Here is a 17,874-nt window from a genome sequence, read left to right on the forward strand (position 1 = left end):
AAGAATTTTTTTTTCATTTCGAGCCTTTTCGAGCTGTTCACGAGTTTCAGTTCAGGATTTCGAATTCGAGTCGAACTTAAAAATTTTAAACTCACGAGTTTTCGAGTCAAATCGAACTCCATTTCAGAGTTTTCGAGTCGAGTCGAGCTCAACAATACTCGAGCTCGACTCAACTCGTTTACACCCCTAGCTCTTAGATGGGACAAATCCAAAATCCAGTCCAGTCCAGAAGAACAAAACTTTACTGATATTATTTTTTTTGTTTATTAATATTATTATCCAAACAATGAGCAAGAGCGCGAGAAACAAGGAAAGGAATGGCTTGTCATCTCCTGCTGACCGACTTCACTCTCCCTCTCAAAACCCCCCAAACTTTCTCACTCGGATTGTTGCCTTTTTTGCCAAAAAAAAAACCCCATTTTTTCGTTCATATGAATACCTGTTCACACCAAAATGTTTGCACGAAAGATTAAAACTTTGTGATCAATTTCAATCGTTATATCTGTATTTTCAGTACCTACTGTAAGTAAAATTATACTCTTTCTTTCTCATATTGTTGGGAAATAAACCGAGTAATTAGTAATTTTCCTATAATCAGATTAGTGAGAATGCGAAATAAAAGCGGAAAAATAATACCCGAAATTGATAACGGAGTTCAGCCAATTTGCTTACGTCTCCGAACTGCTGCATATCTTTTAGTAAGAGAGGAAAATTACAGGTGTTTATAAAACACTCACTACTCACAATAAAACTCTCTAGTATTGAGAGAAAGAAATGATTTTTGAGATGATTTTGAAGCTAAATGAGTTAGTGTATTTATAGTTGAAGCTTAAGGACTAATCTTGTTAATACCCTAAAGTGTACAGTGGCTAAAAAAGGAATTAACCCATTTACAATTTTAATTAAAAATTGGGGCACCAAATTCGGTGCCCCCCATTGTTGATAAACACCAGACAGCCGGTGCCCACCCCCTTTAATTTCCATTTAGGCGTGCCCCCACCTTTTGACTATTCAGCCGCACTTGCTGACTTTTCCTCCAACAATCTTCCACTTGAAGACTGATTTTAATCTGTCTTCACACCTCGATCAATGCAGCAGCATTTCTGGTATTTTATTCTAGCATGCCAACTGAAGCTGAACACAACTTCAGTTTGTCTGTGGTCACCGTCTTTGTCAACATGTCTGCCGGATTTTGAGCTCCACTAATATTTTCAAGTTTCAAAATCCCATCTTACAGAAGAGACTGGATAAAATGATATCGTAATTGTATATGCTTCGTGTTGAGTTAATCGATTGACGAAATCGGCCAAGAGGGGGGTGAATTGGCAATTAAAATTTTTGTGGAAGCTTTTGCAGAAAATTGAAAGTAATTGCACAGCGATTTACAGTGGTTTGACTTTCTCAAATAAAGTCTACGTCCACTACCTTAGCTATCCACACTAAGGATTTTCCAACAAATTCACTAATTTGTTCTTTCTTTTGAGGCCAAAGAGATAACCTTACAATTCCCTCAAGAGTATACCCCAACTCTTGAGAACACTCTTTTTCCCAAAGAGAAGATTACAAATTTGCAAACTTACAAGAAAACCTCACAAGGTAAGATGTTTGCACAATTCTAGAACAAAGAAAAGAACACTCAAAGATGAATACAATTGAGCACAAAAAGTGTTCTTGAAAGCAAAATGAATATTGAATGAAAATAGGCTTGAAATGCTCAAACTTGAGGTTTGATGCTTTCTCTTTGATTCTCTCTTGATTCTAGTTGCTTGATGTTTCTTGTTATTGATCAATGGCTTCTAAGCTTGCTTAAATACACCTTGGATCACTTCTGAACGTTGGGGATGATTAGAGAAGATATTATAGCCGTTTTAGTGTGAAAACATTTAATAAAACAGCTTGGAGCGTGGGGGGAATCGGTTCCCCCTTGAAGGGAATCGGTTCCTAAGTGTAAAATTCAAATATTTCGACCGTTGTAAAAGGGGGGGAATCGGTACCCCCTTGGGGGGGATCAGTTCCCTCCAAGCATACTGGAATTCTCGGAGCAAAACTGTTTTAGGGGGGAATCGGTTCCTCCTATGGGGGAATCGGTTCCCTCCGAGCATTCTGGAAATCTCGGAGCCAAACCATTCAGGGGGGAATCGGTTCCTCCTATGGGGGGGAATCGGTTCCCTCTGAGCAATCTGTAATTTTTGGCTTTGAATTGGTTCGAAATACTTTGTAAAATTATTTTGAAATTGTTTTATGATTAAAACTTAATTTTACACTTAAGTAAGGATTAAAAATGATTTTTTGAAATATTTGGAGTAATGTTTTGATATTCGAATAGTTATATCGAATATACTTAGAAAATCATTTGGAAAATCTTAAAATCCATTTAACTTAATTTGTTATATCGAAATATCAAAATGTTTCAACAATCTCACCCTTTTTGATATAACAAAACATTTTAGTAATTTTAAGATTTTTGAAATCAAGTTTTGAAATTACTCCCCCTTACTTTAACACTTCTTCAATTTATTATGTAAAACATTTATGTAGAACATTTAACACCTTCAATTTATTATGTAAAACATTTAACACCTATTCTTCTCCCCCTTTTTTGTTAAATCAAAAAGACATTGTAAAACAAGGTTTTGAAATCATTTAGCCAATTGATTTATTAATTATAAGCTTAAGCTGCTAAGATCACAATCAAAAAGAGAGGTTAGCCATTAGTTTCTTAAATCAATATTCATAAATAATGTGATATGGCAAAAATTGGTCATATTGCTAATGATGATGCAAAAATGAATAAAACATATAAGTTCACACTATTCATAAATCCAAAATCCAACAATCCACAAAATCAAACAATTCAAAATGTTGAAACAATATTCATTTTGTTCAAAGTTGTAAAGCTAAACACAAAATCAAGCATCCGGATCGGTAGGAGGAAAACGGGCTCGCATAGCAGCCATTTCATGAGTTAGTTCATTAATACGAGCATTGGTTGCTTCATTGTTTGCACGCATCTCCTGAAGAATCTCTAATTGTTGAGCTCCCATTGTGGATAAATGAGACTCTATAGAGGAAAAGCGCGAATCCATTGTAGCATAACGGAAATCAAATGTCTCCATGAAGGATTGAAAATATGGAGGCATTTGAGTCGATTGTTGTGCTTGCTCCTCGGGTTGTTCAGGTTCTTCTTCAGCTTCATCAATATCCCTCATTAATTGTTCAAACTCAGGATCTTCGTCAGCTTCGGGTGGAGCTTGTGAAGAACTAGCTCCCGGAGTAGAAGATCGAACCCATGCACCGGTTTCCTTATTTTGACCCATCCCGCTCTTGTTAAAGAAAGAAGATTGATTTGTTTCTTAAGAGGAAATGAGGCATCTAGACCAACTCGGAGTTCAGCTTTAGAAAAGAGATTACTAAGAATACAACCGTAAACTAGTGAAGAACAAAGTTTCTTATTTGGCACTAGGTTAACGGTTTCAACAATTTCAGCAAAGATAATCTCGGAGAGGTTTATTTTTATATTGTTTTCAAAACAGTGCAACCACCAAAGATCTAAAGCTCTAAGAGTTGAATATCGACCCCCGGATGGTCGAAACCACCAAGTGATCATGAGATGAAGGAAACGCTCATGGAGATCTAAAACACTTGCATTATCATTCCGTTTATATCGTGAGCCTAAAACTTGTTTTTCGTTTGATAAACCTTCATTATCCAAGCCTAAGGCATTGGCTATGTAATCCGGATCAAGATGGAAATATTGACCTAAGAGGTAGGAACGCACTCCTATGGTTTTGGTTTTGTCACGATTTTTGATACAAACGGCATTACAGTAGAAGATACGAACAAGTTGATGATAGACAATGGGTTCAAGTTCGAAAAGTTTATCAAATTTCCATTCGTGCAAGATAGGGAGATATTTAAAGTTAATGTCAACCATAGTTTGAAGAGATGGGATACGTTCTTCCTAATCTTATACGAGTCAAAATATTGGTAAAACCAATAACGATAATCTTTAGGACCCGGTTGATTGAAACAAGAATTTTGGATAGTCAAGTTAGGATCAAGATTTGGAATAGGATTTTGAGGGATAGGAGGAGGATTTGAAGGTGGATTTTGACGACTAGAACGACTAGATGAAGACCTAGGACGTTTAGGATTGGACATGGTTTAGGAAATCGGAATAGAATTGATAACCTGCAATTTTAAAAACAAATGTATGCAATTCAATTAATCCCAAAACTCAAATGAGTCCTCAATATTTCAAGATTCTCTAAATCAATCCTAATGGGCAAAGTTTTTGAAAAACTTTTGGAAAATATAGTTTTGAGAAACAATATATGTATAGTTTTTCATAACAACAACATAATTTAATCAAAACACAATAATTTGAAAAATAATTTTTTTTATTCGAAAATTTAAAAAAAAAATTGAAAAATTCTTGTGTTTTTGATGAAATTAGTTGTAACATCTAGTTTCTAATCACTAAATAATCAATGCCCGATCACTAATTCAACCTAGAACTAATTAAAACTAATCCTATGTTCAAAAACAATGAAATAGAGAGTTTAGAAAAATTACCTTGAAAGATGAAGATTGAGGGGATTTAGATGTTGTTTGCACGATTTTAATGATTTCAACAGGTTTAGAAGATGATATTTGAAGCAAATTCCGATTAATATCGTTGATTTGAGACAAAAATGGAGATTTGGGTTATCTAGAGGAGAGGAACAACGGAAGAAGAGAGGAAATGAGGGTTTTTGCGTTTTTGGGTGTTCTGCCCGATTTTAACAGAACCCCAGGGGGGTATCGATTCCCCTGTGGGGGGAATCGGTTCCCCTTCAAAGGGGGAATCGGTTCCCTCAGGGGGGGATCGATTCCCTCTGCACCAAAATGCTAAAATCCGATTTTTTAAGCACAAAATGCTAAATTAATCTTTTCTAGTGGTATTGACAACTCATATATCAAACATTAATTATGTTCAAACAATTAAATTAATCTTTAATCGATTTTTGAACATAAAATTAATTTTCATTAAGAATCACAAACTCCCCCTAACTAATAGCAAGAATGCAATCAAAAATTATTATTATAAGCATTTTTCAAGATTTATTAAAAGTGCTAAAATTATTTTAAACACTAAGTGAAGATAGGTTGGTCAAACCTAATTCTCTCCTAAGTGTCCAAAATCTTTCCTTGTCTAAGGGTTTTGTAAAGATATCCGCTAATTGGTGCAAAGTATCAACAAATTCTAGAACTACATCTTCCTTAGTGACATGGTCTCTAATGAAGTGATGTCTTATTTCAATGTGCTTAGTTCTAGAGTGTTGGATGGGATTTTTAGTGAGACAAATAGCACTAGTATTGTCACACTTGATAGGAATAATACCTACTTCAATTCCATAATCAAAAAGTTGTTGTTTCATCCATAAAACTTGTGCACAGCAACTACCAGCTGAAATTCCGCTTCAGTGGTAGATAATGCAACACAATTTTGTTTCTTTGAAAACCAAGAAATCAACATATTTCCAAGGAATTGACAAGTACCGGAGGTGCTTTTCCTATCTAATTTGCATCCTCCATAATCCGCATCAGAAAAGGCATGCAAGCTAAAGCTAGAGTCTCTAGGATACCAAAGTCCTAAACTAAGAGTGTCCTTAAGGTATCTAAAGATTCTCTTAACAGCTAGTAAATGTGATTCCTTAGGACATGATTGAAATCTAGCACATAAGCAAACACTAAACATAATGTCCGGTCTACTTGCAGTTAGATAAAGCAAAGAGCCAATCATTGACCTATATAATTTAACATCTACACATTTACCTCCTTCATCTAAGTCAAGCTTTGTTGAAGAGCTCATTGGAGTGTTATGAGGTTTCCCATTTTCCAGTCCAAACTTCTTGAGCATATCTTTGACGTACTTAGCTTGATTAATGAAGATGCCATCTTTTCTTTGCTTGATTTGGAGTCCCAAGAAAAATGAGAGCTCCCCCATCATGCTCATCTCAAACTCACTTTGCATTAGCTTAGAAAATTCTTGGCAAGAACATCATTAGTAGAACCAAATATTATATCATCAACATAAATTTGAACTACTAATAAATCTTTACCTTTTCTCTTTAAAAACAATGTAGTGTCAACCTTTCCTTTTAAAAAATCTTTTTCAATTAAAAAATTTGACAATCTTTCATACCAAGCTCTAGGAGCTTGTTTTAAACCATAAAGAGCTTTTGTCAATTTTAAAACATGATTCGGAAAATTTGAATCTTCAAAACATGGAGGTTGTTCCACGTACACTTCTTCTTTTATAAAACCATTTAAAAATGAACTTTTAACATCCATTTGATACAATTTAAATTCATTGAAACATGCAAATGCCAATAACATTCTAATTGCTTCCATCCTAGCTACGGGAGCGTATGTTTCATCATAGTCTATGCCTTCTTCTTGAGTATAGCCTTGAGCAACAAGTCTAGCCTTGTTCCTCACTATATTACCACTTTCATCAAGTTTATTTCTAAAACCCATCTAGTACCTACAGTAGATTTATTACTAGGCCTTTCAACTAATGTCCATACTTTACTTCTCTCAAATTGATTTAATTCTTCTTGCATAGCCATAATCCAATGTTCATCTTTTAATGCTTCTTTGATGTTCTTAGGCTCTATGCATGAAATAAATGCAACATAATTACAGATATTTCTAAGAGAAGATCGAGTAGTTACCCCTTTTGATGGATCACCTATAATTTCACCATCCTTGACATAGTTGTACTCTCTTGGAAAAGATACTTCCCTTTCTTCAATGGTTGGATTCTCGAGGGGATCATGAGTTTCCTCATCTTTTGTTTCTTCCTTTGATGATGATTCTCCAACGTCATATCTAACGTCATTTGCTTGTACAATACCTACATCATCATTAACAGAAGAATCCTTCCTCGGAAGGGGATTATCATCGAAAACAACATGTATAGACTCTTCTACAACTAAAGTTCTTTTATTAAATACACGATAAGCTTTAGAATTTAAGGAATAACCCAGAAAAATTCCTTCATCACTTTTAGCATCAAATTTGCCAAGATTTTCTTTACCGTTGTTTAAAACAAAACATTTACATCCAAAAGGATGAAAATAGCTAATGTTAGGCTTTTTATTTTTGAGAATTTCATATGGAGTTTTCTTTAAAATTGGCCTAATCATTACTCGATTTACAACATAACAAGCGGTATTTGTGGCTTCCGCCCAAAAATATTTTGGCAAATTATTTTCACAAAGCATGGTTCTAGCCATTTCTAAAGTTCGATTTTCCTCTCAACAACTCCATTTTGTTGAGGGGTTCTAGGTGCTGAAAAATTATGGCTAATACCATTAGAATTACAAAACTCAATGAATCCAAGATTTTCAAATTCAGTTCCATGATCACTTCTAACACTAGTGATAGAGTAACCTTTTTCATTTTGGATTATTTTTGAAAATGTGATGAAATTTTCTAATGCTTCATCTTTAGTACTTAAGAATAGAACCCAAGTATCTAGAATAGTCATCTACCAAGACAAATGCATATTGTTTTCCACCCAAGCTAGTAGTTCTAGTTGGCCCAAAAAGATCTAAATGGATCAATTGTAATACTCTACTAGTTGATACATCATTAATAGATTTAAAAGAAACTCGTTTTTGTTTTCCTTTAGCACAAGCATCACATATTTTATCATTATCAAATTTAAGCTTAGGCAATCCTCTTACTAAGTCTCCTGAATTAACCGTTGCAAAACACTCATACTAGCATGACATAGTCTCCTATGCCATAACCAACTATCATGCTCATCCTTAGCAACTAGGCATAAATTAGTCATATCAATAGAATCTAAAATGCACCATGTAAATGTTTCCTATTCTATGACCAACAAGCATAATCCGATTAGATGCAATGTCATGACTTTACAACATTAATTTCAAATAAGACATTGAATCCTTTATCGCATAATTGACTAATACTCAATAGATTATGCTTTAATCCATTCACATATAAAACATTCTTAATTTGTATGGAAGAGGTATTACCTATTGTACCAATACCTTCAATGTGACCTTTTGAATTGTCTCCAAAAGTCACTTCTCCTCCATTTTTGGCGTTAAGCTCAATGAACCGGCTTTTGTCTCGGTCATATGTCTTGAGCATCCACTATCAAGGTACCATGAATTTGAATTTGTTTCCCGTGCCTTGTAGCAATGCTCCTTTCCCTACAAACATAGATTAATTTTTGATTTTGGTACCCAAATTCTTTTGGGTCCATATTCATTAGTTTCCAAAATCCTAGTCCCCTTAGGTATCCATTTGTGTAGGATATTTTATCTTTAGTAGTAATGAGTTCTTTAGGAACCCACATACTTCTAATGATTTTTCCATTAGAGGTTCTTTGGGGACCTCTATGATTGTAGTTTCTAAAACTTTTTCTAACAAAGTTGGATTTTGAATTTCCACCTTTTTCAAAATGTTTTGTTCCAACTTTATCAAAAGAAGTTTTAAGATCATCAATTTTCTTTTGATGATCATCATTGATCTTTGAAAGTAAATTTTGCAAATCTAAATTTTTCTTTTCAAACTCTTCTAGTTTGATTTGCAAATCTTTGATTTTACTTTCAAGATCGTTGTTGGTTTTGGATATGAGTTTGTTTTCATTTTTCAATTTTGAAACATCATTTTTATATTTTAAAAACAATTTCTCATAATCCGAAGCCAACCCATTGTATTCCTCAAATAACTCATCATAAGATAAATCATCAAAGTCGGATGAGTTAGAGGTTACCTTAGAATCTTCCCCGAATGCCATCAAGCACAAGTTTGCTACTTCTTGTTCCTCTTCATCGGAAATTTCTTCATCGCTCCATGTAGCCACATGAGCCTTGTGCTTATTCTTGGATTGACCCTTTTTCTTCAATTGTGGGCAATCATATTTGACATGCCCGGCTTTTTGCATTCATAGCAAATGATTGGGTCATTCTCTTTTGGTTCATTTTTTAGGCCTTCGTTTCGTTTGAATTTTCTTCCTTGGTAAGGTCTCATCATTTTTCTGAACCGTTTGGCAAACAATGCCATTTCCTCGTCATCATCATCATTATTAGAATCACTCTCATATTTTGTGGATTTGAGAGCAACTCCAATATTTTTCTTCTCCTTTCCTTTGGTGTCTCTTCAACTTTATCAAGGTCCACCTCATCTTCGAGCATCGTCTCATGAGTGAGGAGTGAACCGATAAGTTCTTCAAGAGTTAACGACGATAGGTCCTTAGACTCGATGATTGCCGTCTTCTTTGATTGCCATGATTTTGGGAGGGAGTAGACTAACTTCCTCACAAGCTTTTCATTTGAGATGATCTCTCCATATGATTTGAGACCATTGACAATCGTTGAAAATCTATCCGTCATAGCTTTGATGTCTTCATTTGGTTTCATCCTGAAATTTTCATAGCTATGCGTTAGAATACTAATTTTTGATTTCTTTACCTCATCTGTACCTTCATGTGTGACTTGAAGTTTATCCCATATTTCTTTGGCGGTTGTACACGATGAAACTCTTCCGTATTCATCTGGTCCAAGAGCACAAAAAATAAAATGGATGGCTTTGGAGTTGAGCTGGAACATTCTTGTCTCTCCTTCACTCCACAACCTTGGATGAGTGAGAGGTTTGATGTATCCTTCTTCTACAACATTCCATGCTCCCATGTCACTTGCTTGAATGAAGTACATCATTCTATTCTTCCAATAGGCATAGTTAGCTCCATTGAAGAAAGGAGGCTTGTTGACGGGCATCGGATCGAGACCGGAATCGAAGTTTGAAGCGGAGGCCATTGATGACTTTAATAATCGATATAACTCTTCCCGAATCGACTCAAGAGGCGATAAAACCTTCAAATGAGTTAGGCTCTGATACCAATTGTTGAGTTAATCGATTGACGAAATCGGCCAAGAGGGGGGTGAATTGGCAATTAAAATTTTTGTGGAAGCTTTTGCAGAAAATTGAAAGTAATTGCACAGCGATTTACAGTGGTTCGACTTTCTCAAATAAAGTCTACGTCCACTACCTTAGCTATCCACACTAAGGATTTTCCAACAAATTCACTAATTTGTTCTTTCTTTTGAGGCCAAAGAGATAACCTTACAATTCCCTCAAGAGTATACCCCAACTCTTGAGAACACTCTTTTTCCCAAAGAGAAGATTACAAATTTGCAAACTTACAAGAAAACCTCACAAGGTAAGATGTTTGCACAATTCTAGAACAAAGAAAAGAACACTCAAAGATGAATACAATTGAGCACAAAAAGTGTTCTTGAAAGCAAAATGAATATTGAATGAAAATAGGCTTGAAATGCTCAAACTTGAGGTTTGATGCTTTCTCTTTGATTCTCTCTTGATTCTAGTTGCTTGATGTTTCTTGTTATTGATCAATGGCTTCTAAGCTTGCTTAAATACACCTTGGATCACTTCTGAATGTTGGGGATGATTAGAGAAGATATTATAGCTGTTTTAGTGTGAAAACATTTAATAAAACAGCTTGGAGCGTGGGGGAATCGGTTCCCCTTGAAGGGAATCGGTTCCTAAGTGTAAAATTCAAATATTCGACCGTTGTAAAAGGGGGGGAATCGGTACCCCCTTGGGGGGGATCGGTTCCCTCCAAGCATACTGGAATTCTCGGAGCAAAACTGTTTTAGGGGGAATCGGTTCCTCCTATGGGGGAATCGGTTCCCTCCGAGCATTCTGGAAATCTCGGAGCCAAACCATTCAGGGGGAATCGGTTCCTCCTATGGGGGGGAATCGGTTCCCTCTGAGCAATCTGTAATTTTTGGCTTTGAATTGGTTCGAAATACTTTGTAAAATTATTTTGAAATTGTTTTATGATTAAAACTTAATTTTACACTTAAGTAAGGATTAAAAATGATTTTTGAAATATTTGGAGTAATGTTTTGATATTCGAATAGTTATATCGAATATACTTAGAAAATCATTTGGAAAATCTTAAAATCCATTTAACTTAATTTGTTATATCGAAATATCAAAATGTTTCAACACTTCGTCCTGGAATGAAAAGACGGATTCTTTGCTAGATGGATAACACTTTGATTGTCACAATACAAGGCATTGTTTTCTTGTTTCTTGTCTAACTCTTCCAAGAAACTTTGGAGCCAAACCATCTCCTTACTGGCTTCCGTAACAGCGACATATTCTGCTTCAGTTGTGGAGAGAGTAACTATCTTCTGTAGTTGAGAAACCCAACTCACTGCGGTTCCTCCTAGAGTATAGACATACCATGTAGTGCTTCTTCTGATGTCAACATTTCTGGCTAAGTCAGCATCTACATAGCCTGTCAGTATCGTATCTCCACCTTTGAAATAAAGTACTTTGTTTGTGGTACCCCGTAGATATCTGAGTATCCATTTGACTACTTCCCAGTGTACTTTTCCCGGATTATTCATGTACCTGCTAACAGCTCCCACTACATGAGCAATATCTGGTCTGGTACAAACCATGGCATACATCAGACTTCCAATTGCTGAGGCATATGACACATTCACCATGTGTGCACGTTCTTCCTCCGTCTTTGGTGACTGTTCTTTGGAGAGTCTAAAATGAACACCTAAATATGTACTTACTGGTTTAGCATCTTGCATGTTGAACATGGAGAGTACTTTGTTGATCTACTCAACTTGTGATAACATCAGAGTCCCCGACTTTGTGTCTCTCTTAATCCTCATCCCAAGAATCTGCTTTGCAGCACCCAGATCCTTCATAGCAAACTGCTTCGACAATTTTTGCTTCAAGTTTATAATCTCTTGCATGTCTGAGCATGCAACGAGCATGTCATCAACGTACAATAATAAAATAATGAACATGTTGTCGAACCTCTTGATGTAGCAACAATGATCTGCTTGGCATTTGGTAAAACCACTGCTACTCATGAAGATATCAAACTTTTTGTACCACTGTCTAGGAGCTTGTTTTAAACCATACAAGCTCTTCTTCAACCCGCATACCAGGTTTTTCTTGCCTGCCTCTATGAAGCCTTCTGGCTGCCTCATATAGATTTCTTCCTCCAAATCACCATGAAGGAAAGCTGTATTTACATCTAATTGTTCAAGATGTAAATTCTCTGCAGCTACAATTTTCAACACCAATATGATTGTAGACAGTTTCACGACTGTAGAGAAAATTTCATTGTAGTCAATACCTTCTTTTTGCAGAAAACCTTTGACAACTAATCTTGCTTTGTAGCGTTTGCTCCCATCGTGCTCTTCTTTGATCTTGTAAATCCACTTGTTGTGGAGCACTTTCTTGCATGATGGTAATTCAGCTAATTCCCACGTCTGATTTGACATAAGCGAGTCCATCTCATCTTTCATGGAAGACTCCCACTTGACTGAATCCTCCACCTGCATTACTTTATCATAGCACTCTGGTTCACCATTGTCAGTTAGCAACAAGTAGTGCAAAGAAGGCGAATAACGCTGGATTGGTTTAGGAATTTTGGAGGAGCGTCTCAGTTCTGGTGTGCCTAGTTCTTCTTGAACTGCTTCAGGATTGATTTGAACATCATTTCCAAAAATCTCCTCAAACTCAGCAAATTTCTTTATTTCAGCTTCGATATTTGAGCTACTTGATTTTATGGTTGACATGTCTTTGTACATCACATTCTCATTGAAAATGACGTATTTGCTTCTGATGATCTTCCGATTTTCATAGTCCCAAAATCGGTAACCGAATTCATCACCACCATAACCAACAAAGACACATTTATTGGACTTGGCATCAAGTTTGCTTCTTTCAACATAATTTATGTGTACATAAGAAATACAACCAAACACTCTTAAATGTGAAAGGTTTATTTCTTTCTTGCTCCAAGCTTCCTCTGGTATTCCACCATCCAAAGGAACTGAGGGCCCAAGGTTGATAAGGTAAACTGCAGTGTTGATAGCTTCAGCCCATAGAAATTTGGGCAATCCGACATGTATCCTCATGCTTCTGGCACGTTCATTCAGAGTTCTGTTCATGCGCTCTGCTACGCCATTCTGCTACGGTGTCATGGGAACTGTTGTCTCCATCTTGATCCCATTATTTGCGCAGAAATATCTAAATCTATTGTTTCTGTACTCTCCTCCATTATCAGACCTCAACCGCTTGACTTTCAAACCAGTATCATTTTCCACCATGGCCTTCCATTTTTTTGAATGTATCAAAGACTTCTGATTTATTCTTCAAAAAATAAACCCACACTTTCCTTGTAGAATCATCGATGAAGGTGACATAATATAGTGAGCCTGCAAGAGATGGAACTGGAGATGGTCCCCATACATCAATATGAACCAACTCTAACTTTTCTGCCTTGGCTGTCTTGCCAATCTTTGCAAAACTGACTTTCTTTTGTTTGCCAAAGATGCAATCCTCACATAGTCTGACATCTACATTCTTTAGATCCGATAGCTTCCCTTTTGACAAAAGCGTCTTCATCCATTTCTCGCTCATATGACCAAGCCTTTGGTGCCATAGGTTTGATTTTCCATTAGCATATGTGGCTGCAATGATATTCTCTAAATTTGAGGTTACATAGAGAGTACCAGTCTTCTTACCATGAGCAATGACGAGTGCTCCTTTGGTAATCTTCCATTCACAGCCTGAAATGGTTGTACTATATCCTTCTCCATCAAGCTGTCCAACAGAAATTAAATTTCTATTGAGGCTAGGAATATATTTCACTCCTTTCAGCGTCCAGGTGGTCTGGTTTGGCAATTTTAATCGGATGTCTCCTTTTCCGACGATCTTCAAGGTTTCATCATCAGCTAGATGAACCTTCCCAAAATCACCACTGACATAGTTCTCTATGCTTTCTCGGCATAGGGTGGAGTGGAAAGATGCCCCTAAATCCAAGATCCATGATTCAATCGGACTGTTGACGCTTAAAATCATGGCATCACCTGTCTCCTCTGTCATGTTGGCAAATTCCTGTGCATCGGTGTCTTTTTTCAGTGCTCGACAATCTCTTTTAAAGTGACCCTTCTTGCCACAATTATAGTAGGTAAAATCTTTCTTTCCCGTTCTGGATTTTCACCGTCTGGATTTCGATCTGCCATGATTTGAATTTCTTTCTAAAGTTCTCCCTCTAGACTCCGTGTGCAAGGCTGAGGAGGTTGATACTTCACCCGATTCTCTTCGTCGAATTTCTTCACTCAATACCAGATCCCGCACATCGTCGAATTTTAATTTGTTGTTTCCAGATGAGCCGCTGACTGCTGTAACAGTAGTATTCCAACTGTCTGGTAGAGATGATAAGAGAATTAAAGCTCGAACTTCATCATCGAATTCAATTTCCACTGAACTCAACTGAGTTGTGATTGTGTTGAATTCATTTAGGTATTTTGCCACCGATGCCCCTTCCGCTATCCGCAAATTGAATAATTGCCTCATCAAATGAACTTTGTTTGAAACCGATTGCTTCTCATACATACTGGAGAGAGCCGCCATAAGACCCACTGTGTTCTTTTCCTTTGCTATGTTGAAAGCAACATTACAGGATAACGTCAGTCGGATAACTCTGAGGGCTTGTCTGTTGAGAAGAGCCCAATCTTCATTCTTCATGCCATCTAGTTGCTTTCTTGATAGTGGTTGATATAGATTTTTCTGGTACAGAAAATATTCGATATGCATCTTCCAAAAGCCAAAGTCCGCACCATCGAATTTTTCAATTTTCACCTTCCCTTCGTCTGCAACCATCGCTCCCACTCGAATCTGACTTCGTTTGGATCGTTTCTGACAATTCTTGCGAACCACCGTGTATTAGACCATCTCTGTCGACAAATTCGTATCGCAAAATTATTTTTTACTATTCACAAAATTTACTATTCATGTGAATAGTAATGAAATAGTAATCTCGCAAAAAATTTGACAAAATTTACAACAAAAGCTCTGATACCATTTGTTGGGAAATAAACCGATTAACGAGTAATTTTCTTATAACCAGATTAGTGATAATTCGAAATAAAAGCGGAAAAATAATACCCGAAATTGATAACAGAGTTCAGCCAATTTGATTGCGTCTCCGAACTGCTGCAGATCTTTTACTAAGAGAGAAAATTTACAGGTGTTTACAAAACACTCACTACTCACAATAAAATTCTCTAGTATTGGGATAAAGAAATGATTTTTAGGATGATTTTGAAGCTAAATGGATTAGAGTATTTATAGTTGAAGCTTAAAGACTAATCTTATAAATACCCTAAAGTGTGCAGTGGCTAAAAAATGAATTAACACATTTATAATTTTAATTAAAAATTGGGTGCCCCCATTGTTGATAAACATCATACCGCCGGTGTCCACCCCCTTTAATTTTCATTTAGGCGTGCCCCCACCTTTTGACTATTCAGCCGTACTTGCTGACTTTTCCTCCATCACATGTTTTGTTGATGTATTCAGCTGCAGCAGCGAAAAGAAGAGTCGAATGGGTCGCTAATAGTTTCTACGAGTGTTGCTTACTAAGGGCTAAAGACCCCTCCTTATGACCTGGTCCGTGAACCCTTCTTTATTTACTTGTTATTATTCTAGTTGAATCAGAATGAAACTTATGCGTTCTGCCCTGATGTTTTAATGAGTATTTTGCTGCTAATTTGCATATTGTAAACTACTTATGATGTAGTAATTTGTTGCTCTTTGAATGGCCGCTTCTGGACTTATCTGCATCCATTACCTTCTTGCAGGATGGTTTACAGCCTTGTATAAGAGGGCATTAGAGGTGCATTGGGGCGTGCATCATCGTTGCTTTGTGGGCGACCTTAATAAACAGCTTGGGAAAAGTGGCATACTGTATGGCTACACTATGGATGAACTTGTCAAAGCAACATTCAACAATGGGAACCCCCTACCCGAATTTAACAATGCCGCCGAGGTATAAAAACCGTCATCAACCGTTCATCTTTTAATTGTTTGGTTGTATTTGATGCGTCATTCTCATTTAAATATTCTTTGATTGAAACAAAATCCTGGGTCTCTGCATACACTGATACACAAGTTTAAGGAACCATTGTCCCCTAGAGTGAGTTTATATCATTTTCTAGTTCATGTGGTACTAACATCCAATGTGTCTCGAATCTTTATCCGTTTTTGTTCTATCGAAATTGTAGTAAAACTTTTAATCGTCGAGTGTTGAAGTAGTATTTTTTGTGTGCATTGAAGTTGGAAAACGGTCTAATGTAGGATCTGCACTTGAGCTTACAATTGCAGGTGTGGAACCATGACTTCTTTTGGGAGTCTATGCAACCTGGAGGAGGGGATATGCCCAAACTTGGTTTACTGAAGCAGATTGAAAAGGATTTCGGGTCTTTCACAAACTTCAGAGAGAAGTTTGTGGATACGTCTCTTTCGCTATTTGGCTCGGGCTGGGTTTGGCTCGTTTGTAAGTTCTTTTTCGAGTTAATTTCTATTTCATTATTGATGGACTGTTTCTCTGCTAGGTGCATGGGCCTCATTTCCACAGATTTCATTTTCCCTACTTTGGCCATTGTATATTCTTGTTAGTAGGTGGCAAATGTGTCGAGATATCACATAATAATTTGCATGCTTTCGCTCGTGATTCTTACATTCTCCATCATTCTCTTGCATTCTTTTCTTTTTTAAAGTAAATATGATCCAACAATAGTTATTGGATCACCACCATATACATGAAATTAGCAGCTATAGTTTTGATGTAAAGTGAGAATTCATCTGTTGGCCCAGTTGCTTCTACTCGACAAGGATAACATATAATTGAAACATGATTTGTTTCTTAACAAGTTGACTCTGCAACTAATTTCTTTCATTTGATTGTTTCAGTGAAGAGGCACGAAAAACGGCTTGCGGTAGTGAAAATGTCGAATTCGATCAATCTGATTTTGTGGGATGACATTGTATGTCAATAGTCAGCCTAGAAATTTTTTATCTGTATATATTTAAGTCTGTGTTTTATAATTTAAAATTGAACTATCTTCTTTGGTGCAGCCCATCCTCAATTTGGATACGTGGGATGTAATCTCTTTTGTCTCTCTGTTCTCCAACATTCCCCGCATCCCCCAGCATGCTACTAGGTGCTGACAGTTTGTTTGTTTGCCATTGCAGCATGCTTATTATTTGGATTACAAGGTATGTTACTCGATCTACGATGTCTATTTTAGGTCCGATATGAGAAAATATTCTTGAAATTATCGATGTCCTCATCTAAGCAGAACGACAAAGCGAAATACGTGAGCACGTTCATGAACCACCTTGTATCTTGGAAGGCTGCAACGGTACGCATGGCACGTGCGGAGGCATTCGTGAATTTAGGCGAGCCTAAAATTCCCATTGCCTGAAATGCAGTCTTTAAGCTCTCTAGGCTCGTGACTAGGATGCAATCAGCGGCCTTTCCACTTCGATCGCAGGATTTACTCGAAGCGCACAAATTAACCACAGCCCGTGTTTGCAGAGCCCCTTACATAGAGGGTTTCGAACCCGATATCTGCTTCATTGAATGTTACGGAAAGCTTCTTCTCATGCTCTGCATATTTAAGGGTGACAATGTGAAACATTTTGATCTCAGGGCCTGAGAATTACCTGTAAATGTGGAGTTATCACTTGCCAACTTTTATTGGTGGCATAGGCCAGATCATGATCACAGGAAACAGAAGGTTTCGTTTCTTTAAAAAGTGAAAAACTCACTGTCACTGGTTTTATTATTGAAGGGTAAAAATCATTATATACATGTCAGCCACATTGATTGCCAAAAAGAGACGAAAAAAATCAAGCCATGTTGGTTGTGTTCTTCTGGAGATCGACAGTATTGGCTTTAAATCCATAATGTGCATCCACCTCATTAGATTTAGAACT

At 36.7% G+C, this 17,874-nt stretch overlaps 1 pseudogene; it reads left to right on the forward strand.

The window, feature by feature from the left end:
- Nucleotides 1-286: 286 nt before the first annotated feature.
- Nucleotides 287-17,361, forward strand: LOC120178096 (annotated as a pseudogene).
- The last annotated feature ends 513 nt before the right edge of the window (nucleotides 17,362-17,874 follow it).

This window comes from Hibiscus syriacus, unplaced genomic scaffold (genome assembly GCF_006381635.1).
Source record: "Hibiscus syriacus cultivar Baekdansim isolate YM2019G1 unplaced genomic scaffold, ASM638163v2 tig00003507_pilon, whole genome shotgun sequence".
NCBI classification, from domain to species: Eukaryota; Viridiplantae; Streptophyta; class Magnoliopsida; order Malvales; family Malvaceae; genus Hibiscus; species Hibiscus syriacus.